Source organism: Gymnoscopelus braueri (assembly GCF_963280865.1).
Source record: "Gymnoscopelus braueri genome assembly, chromosome: 13".
NCBI lineage: Eukaryota > Metazoa > Chordata > Actinopteri > Myctophiformes > Myctophidae > Gymnoscopelus > Gymnoscopelus braueri.
This window is the reverse complement of record NC_137615.1, coordinates 52,610,614-52,616,837: the sequence shown is the minus strand read 5'-3', so window position 1 is coordinate 52,616,837 and position 6,224 is coordinate 52,610,614. Positions and strand designations below refer to the sequence as shown.

General features: G+C 40.3%; 1 long non-coding RNA gene across 1 annotated transcript; it reads left to right on the top strand.

Annotated features, from left to right (window-relative positions):
• The first annotated feature begins 436 nt into the window (after positions 1 to 436).
• Positions 437 to 1,619, top strand: LOC308098859. Its single transcript, XR_013934324.1, has 4 exons — positions 437 to 571; positions 768 to 813; positions 1,150 to 1,240; positions 1,375 to 1,619. It is a non-coding gene; the product is annotated as an uncharacterized lncRNA (long non-coding RNA).
• The last annotated feature ends 4,605 nt before the right edge of the window (positions 1,620 to 6,224 follow it).

Sequence of the window (6,224 nt, the reverse complement as noted above, 5' to 3'; positions counted from 1 at the left end):
GCGGCAGCTCCCGGCAGTGACTGCCGGCGGTGGAGCGTCAGCTGCCGGCGGAGCAGCGGAACTGCCGCGGAAACTGCCGGTGGAGGAGCGGCAGTCGCGGAACTGCCGGTGGAGGAGCGGCAGTCAACTTCTTTTTCCGCCGATAAAGTATAGTTTTGGACCATGACGGAGCCGCGCCGAATCAGCAGACCTTGAGGCCAAGGAGTCGCGCCCGAGCGCCTCCAGGCGCGAGTGCCCGCGACGACCGGCCGATGGTTTGCTATTCGACTAAGCGGCGTCCGAGTTATGTACCGATAGGCACAGAATCGTAAATAATATTAGTGGGGACTGCGTTACACAAACGCAGCACACTCCCAAAGCTGACGCCACCGGCAGCTCCAGCCGCCGCCGCTGCCGGAAAATGCACTCGCTGTCCCTCCAAACTAGGACTCCACAATGAAAATGTGGATAAAGCACAGCATATATCATACATGACTTGATGGTGTAAGAAGGTGTAATTTCAATGTGTTTTCACACCCAGCAGAACATTGAAGCTACACACCGGTCCAAATCAGATCCAGAAATACACAAGGTAACTTTCAATTGACTGTAGCAGTGAGCAAAATGGGTTTCAATGGGGGTTTTCTCTCCCCCAACAGTGAAGCCGTAATCTGGGCCAAGAAAATGTCTGGACTCTACTCCACCTTTCAATTGACTATAACAGTAATCCTCAATGGTGATGTTGCAAGTATGACATGTAGCCTAATTACCTTGTCTTTCACCAACAGGAAATCTTATCAGAACTCCCAGGAGAAAGTCACAGGATTCCAAAAGGTACATTTTGATAAAGTTTGGAAGTCATCTTACTCTGGCAAAAGTTTAATTGGGGAGAGATGATGTTGAACTTGAAAACAAGTAATGTTGTTTATTAAGATCTGCACCAGCCAAAGTATAGCCTCACATTCTAAATCACAGGCAGACTGTCACATGGTTTGTTTATTTCAGTTTCCCATGTCGGAGAAAAGTAAGAATGGAAGTATTATTTATCACTTTCCACTGTGTTAGTGTATTATTTCTGTTTCATATCAACATAATTGTCTTCATTGCAGGTTGGCAGAGTGTGCCGTTTTTCTTTTTGCAATTTAGCTTCACGTTTTCTTTTTGTTTCAGACTTTTCACCAATGGCCTGATGAGTCCTTTCTACTTGCATGGACAGCAGGAGAGAGCTTTCAAAAGCACTGCCTTCTATCTGTCATCAATGGTAAAAATAACTTTGTCAGTGCTAGTTATTTGTTGATTGCTTATTCACGTTGTACACGTGTGACTGACATACTAGATAACCTCTGTAATGTCTACTGTCAGTCTGAGAGTTATTTGTCATTGTTTTGACTGCAGAAGACATTCAGAGAGACAATGGAGAACCTCGTCAGCGCTGCCATCTCTGACCACTTCAAGCAGGCGCCTGGTAGAAGTGGTGGAGAGGGATACAAGAAGAAGAAGAAGCAAATCCAATGTTATTATTTGGTCAAAACATTTTGTTAAAACTTGTCTTTTCTTGTTGTTTAACGCATTAAGACAGGGAACGCATCTGTGTCACTTAAGATTTCTTTGGCTATTCAAAAAATAGCAGATATACAAGCTCATAGCGCGGAACTCGGTGCCGCGCTAAGAGCTTGTAAAAAAGTGTAAATCTTTGAATAAATATATATATGCATTTAAACTCAAGTCTAGGCAAAGCAAAGATTTGACGTAAAAACATACATTCAAAGATTTGCAAAAATGTTCAAGATTGTTAAAACAAAAATATAGCAGATCGACTAGCGCTGAGTGCCGTGCTATGAGCTTGTAGATCTGCTATTTTTGAATAGCTCAAGTATAAGATGTGTTAAAACAGAGGTCTTCAACAGAGGGTCCGGGACCCCTAGGGGGTCCTCAGAGTTACTACAGGGGGTCCGCCAGATCTTTGTGTGATATGATATTTTTTACATTAACCACTTGAACCCTAGCATTCTTTTTCTGAGGGAGCTTTAGCCAAAAATAGCAGATCTACAAGCTCACAACGCCTTGCGCTGCGAGGCGTTGTGAGCTTGTAGATCTGCTATTTTTGGCAAAGAGGTTTGGTGTAGAGGGGGAAAAAAAGATGAATATACAACACAATGTTATAGATATGGGGGTCCCTGCTTCATCTCTCTCTCAGCTAGGGGGTCCTTGGCCTGAAAACTTTGAAGACCCCTGTGTTAAAGTGTTTAAAATCTAACATGACAGGTCTTAATGGCTTAAAGCATTAAGAGGTGCAGAAATTAAAGAACGATTGTACAAGCTTTGGTATGTTTTTTTGTTGAAATATGTATTGTGATTGAAATTACAGTTGAAGGATAGTTATGTTCAGAGTAGATCAATGTTAACATTAAGAAACATGATTTTATCCAGTGGTACAATAAAGAGTAGCATGACATTAGTGTCACACTGCAACCTATTTAAAAGATCCAGAAAGATAACAACATAATGTTAACAAATGATCAGAACATCATGGGTCTACACCACTACAAAGGTAAGCAAAACAGGTAAAATTTGGTCCATCAGGTAGTTTTTGTAGAGAACCTGGATCTGCATTAAAATTGAGGCATTTAAATGCATTAATATAGGTTTCGTGTGAATAATTTGATAGATCTTAAAGGTGTATATTGCCTACAAGTTGTTTAGATGTTATTTAAACATATGATTTAATTATAAGTATATTAACACATTGGGTGCCAGAGGTTTATTAAAATATTATACGTTGAGTGCCAGCATTTCTTCCATCCACTTGCGTTATACATTTCGTGCTGTGAGAAGCCCCGACGCGGAAATGCATGTAAACAAAGCGTGCGTGCGAGACAGCGGAGGGTCCCGACTAACGCCTGGAACAATAATATTTCCAACGCGACCCTCCATTGCAGCGTGATCGCCGATCGAAAACGGCTCGTTTCCACCACATTAAAAAGAAATGGAGATATTAAGCTTTTAATCAAGGAGATAACATTGAAAACGCCGACCGGAAGGATTTTTGACATGGAGCCACATCCAGCTTCTTCTTCTCAGAAACTGCTTGGGTGATGTCAAAGTTTCGTTTTAGCGCCCCACGTGGCCCACATGTATAAAAATAGAATTGGGTCAAAAACGGTCCGGACCGTTTTCGGCACTTCTCGTTTGGACCCTCAAAAACGGTCCGGACCGTTTTTGGCATTCAATGTGTTAATATCCTTATTAAATAGACGTTTACATGACGTCTAAACAACATTCATAGTCTATAATAGGGTTTAACCCACTGAGCGTCTATTAGACGTCTAAATAACGTCTAGGCTAAATCCGGTTTATGAGTGGTCTAAAAATGAAAGTTTTTTCGACGTCTAGGCTAAGCCTAGACGTTTTTTCAACGTCATTTGAACGGTTATATATTTATATCTAGCCGTCCAAACGACGTTGAAATAACGTCTAGGCTAGGTTTAGACGTTGAAAAAACTTTCAATTCTAGACCACTCATAAACCGGATTTAGCCTAGACGGCTAGGTGACGTTTAGACGTCATTTAAACGTCTAATAGCCCGAAAAATGCTCAGTGGGGAAGGTCTCCGGTATGGTCTCCGGCATCAGCAAGTGAGTTTTTCCTCCCCCTAAGGAGTGTGTGTGTGTGTGTGTGTGTGTGTGTGTGTGTGCGCGCGCGCGTGCGTGTGCGCGCATGCATAATAATAATAATAATAGTAATAATAATAATAATAATAATAATACATCAGACTTATATAGCGCTTTTCTAGTAGTAAAGTCGCTTTACTAAACAGCTTAAAAACAATTTTATTAGGAGCCCAAAAAAAAGAAAAACGTTTAAAGGCTAAAAACAATAAGCTAAGACTAAGAAGAAGAAAGGGAGATTTGGTTTGGGTTAGGCAGGGAAAGCAAGTCTGAAAAGGTGGGTTTTGAGGGAGGCTTTGAACACGGCAAGAGTGGGGGCGGCTTTGATGTGAGGTGGGAGTGGGTTCCAAAGGGTGCAGGCCGCAACAAATGATGTATGTATGTATGTATGTATGTATACATTATATATATATATATATATATATATATATATATATATATATATATATATATATATATATTATAGTAAAAGTATTTGAACAACAGTTGCCTTAGCAGGCCTGTAAAGTGAAGCACATGTAGTACGTAGCAGTATTCAAAATAAACATTAGATTTGTGTTTTGGGAGACAGCATACAAACAGCTCCCATTAACAATAGCATACAGTATGTCATGTCTTAAATAAACTTAGTAAATGTTCTTATGACCCATTTCATACACTTGACATTCACCACCAGTATGCCAGGATGAAGGTGTGCTCTGTAGCATGATATAATATCTGAACATATGGTTATGCTGTTAAAATAAATATATAGTTCAGGGTACAAAAAGAGCCATTGCCATTTTAAAGATACTGTCAATACAATATTGGTTGTACTCATGATTTCTATGGTCGTAATTCATGATAAGCAAAAAATAGCAACTCACATCCATGCAGGGCCTTTGGAATTTATTGGATTTTGTGGTATTGTAGCTGTTATTTAAATGGCTTTCAATACAATATGGAGCAGTGCTGTGGATACATTTAAACTGCTGACATGTGCCTTGAAAAATGCAACATGGTGCATAATTAAGTGTGCCTGCCATGTAATGGCAAAACACTTATTGAGATCCTCCATATGTATTAATATTTATTTATTTCACGCACCAAAAGTTCGTCGCTCCGTAACTGCCGCACGGTTTACACCACCGCAACAATATATACATCAAAACGTGCGGCTTGGCCGGGAATCGTGTGCTCGGAAGTTCGCCGTTACACATCAGGATGTAATGATCATTAGACGCAATAACCCACCTATCTCCCACACTCCCTCCCCAGTCAGAGTTATCAGTTTGAATACATTTGATGTAATTTGTATATAGATGTGAATGGACTTAATTTAACTGACTAAACCTCTCTCACACACGTAAGCCAGTGTGCCAGTGATCACCTCCCCTGTGCCAATGTTCACACACACACACACACACACACACACACACACACACACACACACACACACACACACACACACACACACACACACACACACACACACACACACACACACGCTCTGTGGCACAGTGAGAGAACCATTGCAGTAATTGTCATTATGAAATGTAGTGGGACAATTAAACGTCTTTCTGCACTGTAGTGGCCCTGCTGCTTTCACTGGTATAGTGGTATTTTATTTTAGAGGCTTATTAGCAGAGGTGGACAAAGTACTCAACCCCAGTACTTGAGTATGAGTACAGATATTCCTGGTCAAATTTACTCCACTGCAAGTAAAAGTATAGCTCAGTCAAAATGTTACTCAAGTAAGAGTAAAAAAGTAATTGCTTTTAAATATACTTAAGTATTCAAAAGTACATGCTTTTAAAAATACTTAAAGTAAAAGTAATTTGAAGTCAGCAGTGGCAATGATGTCCTCTGTGTTAAATGCAGATACTTTTGTTTTCTTGGCATAGAGCTTGAGGCAGATCTTCCTGCACTCCATTTCTACTGCCAGTAGTAGTTCCCTTACATGCTCTGCTGTGTCCTAGACTCTGGCAATGTCATCTGCATAGTCAATGTCAGTAATCATGATTGATTGATTGATTGATTGATTGATTGATTGATTGATTGATTGAAATTGTTATTAGGCAAAAGAATGTAAAACAACACAGTTACATTTATAATGCTTTTGTCTAAAAGGTCCGGCCAAAAAAGTCCTTGCGGACTTGTTTCCGTTGGGGTCCTTGAATTGATGGGATGATGGGAGCTACTAGCTTGTCAATCAATCAATCAATCAATCAATCAATCAACCAAACTTTATTTATAGAGCACATTTTCACACAACCTTAGTTGACCAAGATGCTGCACAGGTAAAAGCAAAGCAATACATCAAATCAAAGAACAAAAACACACTATGTATAAAACACATAACATGTATGCATATAGGAGACACAGATACAGAGCGAGATTGTACATTTACACCTATGTACACAGAAGGTAGGAAATGTTAGATAGGAGTTAAAATTGGATAGGAGTGGATGTTGTTAAAAGCCAGAGAGAAAAGGTGAGTTTTTAGTAAGCACTTAAAAATCGCGATGGACTTGGCAGATCTGATGTGGGGGGAGATTGTTCCACAGCTCTGGGGCCGCCATTTAGTCTTCCTCGGGA